Here is a 13,346-nt window from a genome sequence, read left to right on the forward strand (position 1 = left end):
GCGAATAGGTGTGGGTCACAGGGGTCACGTACTTTACAAGGTAATAGAATATCACAAGGCAAGTGGAGGCAGGGCGAGATCACAGGACCGAGGCAAAATTAAAATTGCTAATGAAGTTTCGGGCACCATTGTCATTGATAACATCTTATCAGGAGACAGGGTTTTGAGATCAACTGGTCTGATCAAAATTTATTAGGAGGGAATTTTCCTCTTCCAAATAAGCCTGGGAGCGCTATGGGAGACTGGAGTCTATTTCACCCCTGCAGTCTCGACCATAAGAGACAGGAGCACCTGGGGGGGATATTTATAAGCCTATACCTCCAGGTGCATATTCTCTTTCCCAGGGATGTTCCATGCTGAGAAAAAGAATTCAGCGATATTTCTCCCATTTGCTTTTGAAAGAAGAGAAATATGGCTCTGTTCTGCCTGGCTCACCAGCGGTCAGAGTTTAAGATTATCTCTCTTATTCCCTGAACAACTGCTGTTATCCCGTTCTTTTTTCAAGGTGCCCACATTTCATATTGCTCAAACACACATGCTCTACAATTTGTGCAGTTAATGCAATTATTACAGGGTCCTGAGGCGATATACATCCTCCTCAGTTGACAGGATTAAGAGATTAAAGTAAAGACAGGCATAGGAAATCACAAGGGTATTGATTGGGGAAGTGATAAGTGTCCATGAAATCTTTACAATTTATGTTTAGAGATTGCAGTAAAGACAGGCATAAGAAATTACAAAAGTATTAATTTGGGGAACTAATAAATGTCTATGAAATCTTCACAATCTACGTTCTTCTGCCATGGCTTCAGCCAGTCCCTCCATTTGGGGTCCCTGGCTTCCCGCAACACCGAGCCCTGACAGAAAACTTCCCAAGCCCAGGTTCCTCTTGCACATGTGGTTTAGCTCTGTGGGTTACCCCTTCCTCTCTGTAAGTTCCCATTGTCCACCTTGCCTCCTGCATCGGCCTCCACCACAGTCAGGGCAGAGGAGTCTCTGTAGGACAAACACAGCAATCAGATTCAGAAAATAGATCCAAAGGTGGGGATCCAGGGCCCAGGGCTGGTGGCCTGGACCTCTGGGGCTGCCAGGGAGGAGTAGGTTTGAAAGAAAACCCTGGGCCAGGGGTGGAGGCTCACGCCTGTAATCCCAGCACTTTGAGAAGCCGAAGCAGGCAGATCATGTGAGGTCAGGAGTTGGAGGCCAGCCTGGCCAACATGATGAAATCCCACCTCTACCAAAAATACAAAAATTAGCTGGGTGTGGTGGTGGGCACCTGTAATCCCAGCTACTCGGGAGGCTGAGGCAGGAGAATCGCTCGAACCCGGGAGGTGGAGGTTGGAGTGAGCCAAGATTGCGCCACTGCACTCCAGCCTGGGGGACAGAGTGAAACTGTGTCTTGAAAAACATGAATAAATGCAAGAAGACCCTGTTTCTCCACTCCACACTTCTGACACCAAAGAGGCCGGGCTGCATTCCCACCAACAATCAATTCTCCAACTCTCTGGACAGCAACTGCATGTGTAACAACTCACTTCAGTTCTGACACTAACTCCCTGGAGTTAGCACAGCCCCCACAGGTTGAGGGCTCAGTCCCACGGGAGTGCCCCTGACTTCACATGCCAGTCACAGGCACTGGGACCACAGGGTACCCACACTTCTATCTGACTTGGCTACAAATCAGGGGTCCCACAACCCCTTCCTGACATTCCATAATTTGCTATCACAGCTCACAGAACTCAGGGAGGTGCTTTACTTCCATGTACCAGTTCATTATAAAGAGTATTATAAAGGTTACAGGTGAGTGGCCAGATGAGGGGGAACATAAGGTGAGGTCCAGAAGGGTTCCAAGTGTGAGAGCTTCTGTCTGCGATGGCGTCATGTGGACGTCTTCATCAACCTGGAACTTCTCGGAACCCTATTGTTTAGGGTTTTTGTGGATGTTCCTTTACCTGGGCATTGTTAACAGAAAAACCAAACTCTATAAAGTATTTTTTTTATTTATTTTTATTTATTTATTAATTTTTGGAGTCAAGATCTCACTCTGGAGTGCAGTGGCACAATCATGGCTCACTGCAGCCTCAACCTTCTGGGCTCAGGTGATCCTCCCACCTCAGTTTCTTGAGTAGTTGGGGCCATAGGCGTGTGCCACCACACCTAGCTACTTTTTTAATTTTTTGTAGAGATGGGGTCTCCCTAGGTTACCCAGGCTGGTCTCAAACTTCTGGGCTCAAGTGATCCTCCTGCCTCAGCTTCCCAAAGTGCTGGGATTTTTGGCGTGAGCCACCACACCTGGACTCTGTAAAATATTTTAAAGAAGTTTATTCTGGGACAATTTCAGTGACTGTGGTGTGCCCAAGGTTGGCCAGATTAAGTTTGGTTTGATGTTGCAGCCATAAAAAAGAATGAGTTCATGTCTTTTGCAGGGACGTGGATGAAGCTGGAAGCTATCATTTTCAGCAAAGTAACACAGGAACAGAAAACGAAACACCGCATGTTCTCACTCATGCGATCATGAGTTGAACAATGAGAACACATGGACACAGGGAGGGGAACATCACACACCGGAGCCTGTCAAGGGAGGGGGCGTGGGAGATAAGGGAGGGAGAGTATTAGGACAAATACCTAATGCATGCAGGGCTTAAAACCTAGATGATGGTGCAGCAAACCACCATGGCACACATATACCTATGTAACAAACCTGCACATTCTGCCCATGTATCCCAGAACTTAAAGTAAAAATTGATTTGATGCATTTTAGGGAGGAAGGAGTTACAGGCAAAGTCATAAATCAATACATGGAAGACATACACTGGTTTGGCCTGAAAAGGCAGAATATCTTGAAGAGGGGCGGGCTGACAGGTTACAGATGGATTCAGGGCTTCTTTAATTTGCAGTTGGTTAAAGGAGTAAGGTCTGCTTAAAACCTGGAGTCTGCAAAACCTGGAGTCTGCAAAAAAGAATGTTTTAAGATAAGGATGAGGGATGTAGCAAGATTGATGGCCCTTAGAAGTGACTTAACACTTGCCTTAGGTCTTGTATGTAATTTGGTATCTTATCATCACAAAGAGTCTGTTTTGTCAATCTTATGACATCTATTTTAACTATAATGCTGGTCTTTTGTGTTCCTAAACTCCAAAAGGGAAGGGGCATAAGAAGGCGTGTCCCACCTCCCTTAAAGTCATGGCCAGGAACTCAGTTTTTAGGTTTCTCTGGGATCCCTTTGGCTAAGAAAGGGTCTTGTTGAGTCAGTGGTGGTGGTGGTGAGTGGGCTGGAGGGAGGGCCTTAGGATTTTATTTTTATTTTATAGCATGATTGATTAAATCATTGGCCACTGGTGATTAGTCAATCTCCAGCCCTTCTCCCTTCTTGGAATTTAGGGCATGAGGCTAAAAATTCCACTGGGATCACAGGGTTCGTCTCTCTGGCAACCATCCCCGATCCGCCCAGATCCTCCTCATTAGCATAAACTCAGGTATGGCTGATAGGGGCTAATTATGAATAACAAAATATGCTCTTCTCACCTCCTCACTCAGGAAGTTACAAGAATTTTAGGAGCTCTGTGCTAGAAATTAGGGGCAGAAAACAAATATATATTTATTTATTTTTAGACAAGTTTTCACTCTGTGGCCCAGACTGGAATGCAGTGGTGCAGTCACTGTTCACTGCAGCCTCAACCTCCCAGGCTCAAGTGATCCTCCCACCTTAGCCTCCTGAGTAGCTGGAAATAAAGGCTGTGCCACTGTGCCCAGCTAATTTTATTATTTTTTGTAGAGACAGGAGCTCACTATATTGCCCAGGCTCACTATATATTGCCTATATTGTCTCAAACTCCTAGTCTCAAGCGATTCTCCCACCTCGACCTCCCAAAGCACTGGAATTACAGTTGTAAACCACCTCACCCGGCCCAAATACATATTTCTTTCTTTTTATTTTTTATTTTTTGAGACAGAGTCTTGCTGTGTCATCCCGGCTGGAGTGCAGTGGTGCAATCTCGGCTCACTGCAACCTCCACCTCCCAGGTTCAAGCGATTCTCCTGCCTCAGCCTCCCGAGTAGCCGGGATTACAGGCGTGTGTCACCACACCCAGCTAATTTTTGTACTTTTAGTAGAGACGGGGTTTCACCGTGTTGGCCAGGCTGGTCTCGAACTCCTGGCCTCAAGTGATCCGCCTGCCTTAGCCTCCCAAAGTGCTGGGATTAAAGGCATGAGCTACTGCGCCCGGCCCCAGATATATATTTCTTATTGTCTTTGTCCCTTCTGGCTGCTCTATCAAAATACCCTAAGCTGGGTGGCTTATAAACAACAGAAATTTTATTTCTCACAGTTCTGAGGCTGGCAAGTCCAGGACCTGGGTACTGACAGATTTGGTGTCTGGTGAGAGTGGATTTTCTGATTCATAAATGGGGTCTCCTTGCTGTGTCCTCACATGGTGGTGGGGGCAGGGTCCTCTCTCTCGGGCTCCTTTTGCAAAAGCACCAATTGCATGCATGAGGGCTCCACCCTCATAACCTCATCACCTCCTAAACATGCTCCCTTCTAATAACATCTCCTTAGGGATTAGGATTTCAACAATGAAGTTTAGGGGACCCGAACACTTATTCCGTTAGTTGCCTGTTCTTGGCGTGGAGCCATTTCATTCCTCTGAGCCTCTCTTTTTTCGTCTGTAAAATGGGACTGTCTCAATTTGTCCTTCATAGGATAGCCCTGAAGATTAAGAGAGAGAGTCTGTCTGGCACATTAGAATATGAGGTGAGTTTAGCCGTTCCTGAAAGAGCAGAGTTTGAAGGTCTCCAAGACTAACTCAGGTGGCAACAGGGGGATGCTTCCCTGGATACCCCACCCCTTCACCCTCCCTGGATACCCCACCTCTCCTCTGAGGAGTAAGCCAGGTTGGAGCTGGGAGGAGCCCACACTCTGTCATCAGACACCCCTGGGTTCCAAGGCAGGCAGCCTTGCGCAAGCCAACTCCTGGCTCTGAGCCTCCCCCTCCACCTTAGCCACCTGCAGACAAGGAGAACCCTTCCCCATGTTGATGCAGGTGAGTGGAACTCTGTTTGGTTCCTAGTCTCTCAAGCATGGGGTGAATAGACCCTCTTACCCAGGACATAGCAGAAAGCTCCAAACAGTTTGGTGAACAGCCAGACTGTGCAGCACAGAGAGTGTGTCACCAAAGGGGCACGCCTGTGGGCTCCAGATAGAGGACACAGAGCTGCAGAAGTCCGGCGGCCCCTTTCTGTGACCTGGGCTGCAGGCACCCACAGTCCAGAGGCTCAAAACCACAATGCTGTCATTCCCAGTGAATGCTGTAAGATGAAGAGGAAATAACGCTGCCGTGGTTTCCCATGAGGGGATTACTTAAGAGGATGTCCTAACCCCCAGAAGCTCTGACTGCAACCTTATTTGGAAAGAGGGGTTTTGCAAATGTCATAAAACTAAGAATTTCAAGATGAGCATATCCTAGATTTAAGGTCAGCCCCAAACGCCATGGCAGTTGTCCTTATAAGAGTGAGGCAGAGGGAGGTAGACACTAAACACAGAGAAGAAGGTGATGTAAAGACGGCGGCAGAGATTGCAGTGATGCACCCACAAGCCAAGTGTATTAGTTTTCTAAGGGTTCTGTAATAACAAAATACATCTGTCCCTCGGTATCCTTGGTTCCACATGTAGTGGGGTTGACGGGTGGCCCCCAAAAGATACATCTAAGTCCTAACCTGCAGAACCTATGGATGTGACCTTATTTGGATAAAGGGTTTTAAGAGCTTTTGCAGGTGTCATGAAGTTAAGGATTTTGATATGAGATCTGGCTTTTCAACACTGATACCATCCTGGCCAACACCCTTCTGGTCCTTGTGATAATTTCCATTTTCCAAATGTTGAGAGATAACACAGAGATGAAGGAAGCTGCCCCAAAGCACATGAGACACGGCCTCCGCCATCAGCTCTTGTCATCGTATGTTCAAGTGTTCTGCAAAACTGGTCTGTGGAGCCCAAAGCATCCACATCATCTGTGTGCATTTGCTAAACATGATGACTACTGGTCTTCACTGTCATTTATTCAGATTTTGTGAGCTCAGGGCTATGGAAATGATTTAAACAAATGCCCCAGGTAATTCTTACGTACAGTTTGAGAACCATCTGATTAGGAAAAAAAAATGCCTCCCAAAGTGAAATAAGAAGACTGAATGCCTGTAATCCCAGCACTTTGGGAGGCCGAGGTGGGAGCCCCAGGGGGTTCGAGAGCAGCCTGGCAACACAGTGAGACCTTGTCACTACAAAAAATTTAAAAATTAGCTGGATGTGGTGGCATACGCTTATAGTTCCAGTTACATGAGGGGCTGAGGTGGGAGGATCACTTGAGCCCAGGAGATCGAGGCTGCAGTGAGCTGTGATTGTACCACTGCACTCCAGCCTGGGCGACAGAGGGAGACCCTGTATCAAAAAGAAAAAGTAAGTGATGCAGAGACATAGGCGGAGATTGGAGTGATGTATCACAAACTAAGTGTACTAGTTTTCTAAGACTTCTGTAATAAAAAAGTACAGCTGTCCCTCAGTATTCTCTGAAGATTGCTTCCAAGACCCTGTGGATACTAAAATGCACAGATGAGTTCAAGACACTTACATAAAATTGTGTAGTATTTGCGCATAACCTATGCACATCCTCCCATATACTTTATTTTTATTTATTTATTTATTTATTATTATTTGTTTGAGTTGGAGTCTTGCTCTGTCACCCAGGCTGGAGTGCAGTGGTGCAGTCTCAGCTCTGCCCCCTGAGTTCAAGCGATTCTCCTGCCTCAGTCTCCTGAGAGGCTGGGATTACAGGCACCCTCCACTATGCCCGGCTATTTTTTGTATTTTTAGTAGAGATGGGGTTTTGCCATGTTGGCCAGGCTGGTCTCGAACTCCTGACCTCAAGTGATCTGCCTGCCTCGGCCTCCCAAAGTGCTCCCATATACTTTAAACCATCCCTAGCTTACTTATGATACCTAATACAATATAAATGATAGACAGTTCTTCTACTGTATTTTTAAAATTTGTATTTTTTTATTCCTTTTTTCAAATATTTTCTATTCGTGATTGGTTGAATCCTTACATGTAGAAACCACAAATATGAAGGGCCGGCTGTGACACAAACTTAGGGGATTAAACAACAGAAATTTACTGTCTCAAAGTTTTGCCAGCTAGAAGTCCAGAATCAGGATGTTCCAGCAGGCTTGGTTTCTTCTGAGGGTTGTGAGGCAGAATCTATTCTATGCCTCTTGCCTAGATTCTGGTGATTTTTTTTTTTCTTTCTTTGAGACAGGCTGTTTCTCTGCTGCCCAAGATGGAGTACAGTCAGCTCACTGCCCACTAACCTCTGAGCCAGTGAGCTGACCCAGCCCCAATCAGCTCTTTGCAACTTCTGCCTCTCAGGCTTTAGCCGACCTCCCATCTCAGCCTCCCAAACAGCTGGGACTACAGGCACAGGCCACCATGCTCAGCTAATTAAAAAAAAAAAATTTGTAGAGATGAGGTCTCATTACATTGCCAGGCTAGCCTTGAACTTCTGGGCTCAAGCAATCCTCCCCCATCAGCCTCCCAAGTAGCTGGGACTATAGGTGGGAGACACCTCACCTGGTTAGCTTGTTTTTTATTTTTATTAATTTATTTAGTTTTGAGAGGAAGTCTCCCTCTGTAGCCCAGGCTGGAGTACAGTGGCGCAATCTCAGCTCACTGCAACCTCCGCCTCCTGGATTCAAGCAGTTCTCCTGCCTCAGCCTCCTGAGTAGCTGAGATTACAGGCATGCGCCGCCACACCCGGCTAATTTTTGTATTTTTAGTAGAGACGGGATTTCGCCATGTTGACCAGGCTGTTCTCGAACTCCTGACCTCTGTTGATCTGCCTGTCTCGGTGTCCCAAAGTGCTGGGATTACAGGCATGAGCCGCAGCGCCCTGCCTATTTTTATTTTTTAGACAGGGTCTTGGTCTGTCACCTGGGCTGGAGTACAGTGGTGTGATCGTAGCTCACCACAACTCGGAACTCCTGGGCTCAAGTGATCCTCCCGCCTCAGCCTCCGAAGTAGCTAGGACCATAGGTGTGCACCACCACACCCTGCTCACTTTTTAATATTTTGTAAGGACAGGGTCTTGCTATGTTGCCCAGGTTGGCCTCAAACTCCTGGGCTCAAGCAATCCTCCTACTTCAGCCTCCCAAAGTGCTGAGATTACAGGCATGAGCCACTGCACTTGGCTGCTTCTGGTGCCTGACACTGACAATCTTTGGTGATTTGCTGACAGTCTGTGGTGTTCCTTGGCTTGTGGAAGCCTCACTGCAACCTCTGCCTTCCTCTTGACATGGCGTTCTTCCCGTGTGCGCACCTGCATCCGAATTTCCCTTTTTCATAAGGACAGCAGTCATGTTGGATTATGGGTCCACCGTAGTCCAGTATGACCTCACCTTAACTTAAACAATTACATCTGCCATGATCCAGTATCCAAATAAGGACACGTTCTGAGGGGCTGGGGGTTAGGACTTCAACGTAGGAATGGAGGGTGTGGAGAGGACAAAATTACATCCCTACCACCAAGGAATGCTAAGGATGGCAGCCGCCACCGGGAGCTAGGAGAGAGGCGTGGAAGGGATTTTCCTCCAGACCCTCCAAAAGGAGCCAACCCTGCCGCCACTTTAATTTCAGACTTCTGGCCTCCAGTACTGTGAGATAATCCATTTCTGTGGTTTGAAGCCACTTGGTTTGTGGTGATGAGTTACAGCACCCTAGCAAACTAACATGCCAGCCCAGTGCGGGGTACATGTGGAGCGTATGATGAACAAGCTCCTCTCTGTGCCCTGGGGAGGCTCACAGGGACCATGCATGCGCTTCTAAGGTGCACGTGATCAGAGCAGATCACTGAGGGAGCGTTTCCGCTCCCCTAACCCCAGGTGCAGGGACTTCAGAGTAATTCCTACTAAATGACCCCTACCACTGTTGCTTGACAAAGGGAGGTGCAAGGGGGAAAAAAGACTATGAGAATGGGAGAGGGCGGGTCATACAGGAAGTGTCACGTCACTCTGGTTGCAGAGGACAGAGAAAACAACCCTGTCTCCAGCAGGTGGAAATGGTCATAATGTTGATGGTGGCCATGATATGTATGTTTTTATTTTATTATATTTTGAGACAGGGTCTTGCTCTTACTCCCCAGAATAGAGTTCATTGGCATGATCATGACTCACTGCAGCCTCGACCTCCCAGGCCCAGCCTCGATTCTCCTGCCTCAGCCTCCTGAGTAGCTGGGACTACAGGTGTGCGCCACCAATCCTGGCTGATCTTTTTTATTTTGTATTTTTTTATTTTTGTAGAGACTCGGCTTTGCCATGTTGCCCAGGCTGGTCTGGAACTCCTGGGCTCAAGTGATCCACCTGCTTTGGCCTCAAATGTTGGGGTTACGGGTGTGAGCCACTGTGCCTGGCCAGCCGTGATACAGATGCTCAGCTCTATGCTTCCCATCTCATGTTCATGAGCTCTAACCAAAAGATTCCCTCAGGCAGCTATTACTGCTCCCATGTTAAAGAAGAGAAAATTGACATTCGAAGAGGGAAATGATTTGTCTGAGGTCACACAAGCAGTGACAGCCGGGATTTGAACATGACTGTTACAGGATCCAAAATACATGTGCTTTCTACACTGTGACGCGCTGGTAGATGTTTAACAACTGGCTCTCCAAGGGGAAAAATGTATGTCTGTGTATAAACACATATGTTTATAATACATTTTGTAATTATACTGATTATAAAGGATATGTACCACACACTTTACAAAGAATAATAATATAATCTAAAATTCTCTTTATTGTAAATGCCATACAATTATAACTTCAGGGTGACTTGCTATTTCTTGCAAAATCCAGTACTAGTTTTTATTTTATTTTTTGTTTTTATTTTTTTGAGCTGGAGTCTCGCTCTGTCGCCCAGGCTGGAATGCAATGGTGCAATCTTGGCTCACTGCAACCTCTGCCTCCCAAGTTTAAGTGATTCTCCTGCCTCAGCCTCCTGAGTAGCTGGTATTACAGGCATGTGTCACCACACCCAGCTAATTTTTGTATTTTTAGTAGAGATGGGGTTTCACCACGTTGGCCGGGCTGGTCTTAAACTCCTGACCTCAGGTAACCTACCTGCCTCAGCCTCCCAAAGTGCTGGGATTACAAGCATGAGCCACCATGCCCAGCCTCTTTGCAGATTTTTACAATGTCTGGTTTAATAAAGGACAGATGAACTCTCTTATCTTCTGTATCCAAACCATTGCAATAATTTTGTTTTTTGTTTTTTGTTTTTGTTTGTTTGTTTTGAGGCAGGGTCTCACTCTGTCACCCAGGCTGGGCAACATCGTGAGATCCCATCTCTGCAAATAAATAAATAAATAAATAAATCAGTTGGGCATGGTGGCATGCACCTGTAGTCCTAACTACCTGGGAGGCTGAGGTGGGAGTTTGAAGCTGCAGTGAGCTATGATCATACCACTGCACTCCAGCCTAGGTGACAGAGCAAGACCTTGTCTCAAAAAAAAAAAAAAAAAAAAAAGTGAGAATACAGCTTTAGGCTAAACTTAATAAGATTAACATTTATTTATTTATTTAATTTTATTATTATTATTATTTTTGAGACAAAGTCTCTGTGTCGCCCAATCTCAGCTCACCACAACCTCCACCTCCCTGGTTCAAGTGATTCTCCTGCCTCAGCCTCCCAAGTAGCTGGGACTACAGGTGCCTACCACCACACCCGGCTACTTTTTGTATTTCCAGTAGAGACAGAGTTTTGCCATGTTCGCCAGGCTATTCTCGAACTCCTGACCTCAGGTTATCTGCTCACCTCAGCCTCCCAAAGTGCTGGGGTTACAGGTGTGAGCCACCATGCCAGACCCAAGATTAACATTTAAAAGGTAGACTTAGTAACACAGCTTACCCTCTCTATTGTGGGCGGGCCACGTCCAATCTTTTGAAGGCCTGAATAAAACAAAAAGGCTGGCCCTCCTATGAATAAAAGGAACTCCTTCCCTGTCAACCTTTAAGCTGAGACATGAGTTTTTTTTCTTGCTTTTGGACATAAAATAGAAACATTAGCTCTTTCTGGGTCTCAAGCCTGCCAGCCTTTGGACTGGAACTACATCATTGTCTCTCCTGGTTCTCAGCCCTTCAGACTAGGACTGGGACTGCACCACCAGCATTCCTGGGTCTCCAGCTCTCTTCAACGAAATCATTTTAGTGTACTGCCTTTTTCTTGAGGGGACCATTACTGATACAGAAAAAGTAATTGAGGCCAGGCACAGTGGCTCACGCCTGTAATCCCAGCACTTTGGGAGGCCAAGGCAGGCAGATCACTAGAGGTCAGGAGTTCGAGACCAGCCTGATCAACATGGAGAAACCCTGTCTCTATTAAAAATATAAAAATTAGCCGGGCGTGTTGATGCGCATCTGTAATCCCAGCTACTCGGGAGGCTGAGGCAGGAGAATCGTTTGAACCTGGGAGGTGGAGGTTACAGTGAGCCAAGATTATGCCATTGCACTCCAGCCTGGGCAACAAGAGTGAAACTCTATCTCAAAAAAAAAAAAGAGAGAGAGAGAAAAAGTTATTGATTTTCCTCAGATCACAGAGCTTATAAGAGATGAGGTCCAGATTCCAATCCAGTCAACTTGTTAGGAGGGTCTGTATTCTTAACGTCTAAATTCTACAGGAGGGATTTTTTCCCCATAGAGGCACCATTCAGGGTGAGCTGGATATTGTTAGGATTTGGGAGCCGACAGGGGCTATCATTTATTCTCGTTCTTTGACCACATCATAGGCCATTGCCTCTTCTCTGTTTGCTGGTTCATGCAAGACCAGGAGCTCCCCCAGTAAGTGGCCGGAAGGGTAATACCCATCCCCCGCAAGCCAAGTCTCTCCCCATTCTCTTGCTCAGCCTCAGTCACGGGAACCACCCAGTGGTTGATTCATTCTGATGATTATTATAGGTAGCTTAGGAACGGATGGTTGAGTTGTGAGTTGTAGAAACTCGGTCAAGCTGGCTTAAGTTAAACCTGCTTGCTGGAAGAACACAAGGGAATTTAAAGGAAGCCAGCTGCAGACAGTGCGTCTAGACCTTAGAGGAACTGGAACATTATCTGGTAGCTTCTCCCTACCCCTTGCAATCTGGGGCTTCATCATCTCTCACTTTTTCTCTGTTCAAATCCTCCGCTCAGTTCTCTCTCTGTGACTCTTTCTAGCAAATGATCCAGCCGGAGGGTGTTCTGGAGATTCTGCAAATTGGCAGCTGGTGTCAGAAGCGAGGGTGGTCTTGTATGAAGGGTCTGCCCTCTAACTTTGTAGCAGGGTCCTATTTTACTACACTCTCCTTCTGGGCCTCAATTTCTCCATGTGTCAGCATAGGAAGAACTCTCTGACTTAATGGAGTTGGTGACTGAAGGGGTTCCAGGATTTGCAAGTATCCTGCGTAATTATAAAAGAGGTACAGAAGCAAAAGGTTTAGTTAAACCATCATTCATTGAAGCCTTTTGTATGCAGGGAAAAGGCAAGGATGACACGATGCCCTCCAGAAGCTCTGGGGTCAGTGGCATAGGTTAAATAAATGCATTGGATGCTGATGAGTAAGGCTTGCAGAGCTTCATGGGGGGTGTGCAGAAAAAATCATCATGGGAGTCTAGAGAAGAGCTAGATTCCCAAGGACCACATCATGTCATCAAAACTCAGGAATCTGCCCTTGCACTGAGAGGAAATTAGCCTTCATCACCCAGCCCCTCACCCAAAGACAGGTTCTGCTGTAAGTTAATTCTGGATGCTCCAAGCTTCTCCTTCATCTCTCTTCTTTCTATTCATTCTCTCTCCATTTCTCTTCTGTTTCTTGTTTATAATAAAATGATGGCCAGGCGCAGTGGCTCACTCCTGTAATCCCAGCACTCTGGGAGGCTGAGGCGGGCAGATCACCTGAGGTAAGGAGTTCGAGACCAGCCTGACCAACATGGAGAAACTCCATCTCTACTAAAAATACAAAGTGAGCCGGGTGTGATGCATGCCTGTAATCCCAGCTACTCTGGAGGCTGAGGCAGGAGAATCACTTGAACCCAGTAGGTGGAGGTTGCAGTGAGCTGAGATTGCACCATTGCACTCTAGCCTGGGCAACAAGAGTGAAACTCTGTCTCAAAAATAAATAAATAAATAAAATAAAATACAATAAAATGATGATGTCTGTAACGGTAATTAAATGATTATTCAAGAGCCGACAACAGAAATCTTCTTGATGGGGTGCGGTGGCTCACACCTGTAATTCCAGCACTTTGGAAGGCTGAGGCGGGTGGATCACAAGGTCAGGAGTT

The sequence above is a fragment of the Pan troglodytes genome, chromosome 20 (assembly GCF_028858775.2).
Source record: "Pan troglodytes isolate AG18354 chromosome 20, NHGRI_mPanTro3-v2.0_pri, whole genome shotgun sequence".
Classification (NCBI taxonomy): Eukaryota; Metazoa; Chordata; class Mammalia; order Primates; family Hominidae; genus Pan; species Pan troglodytes.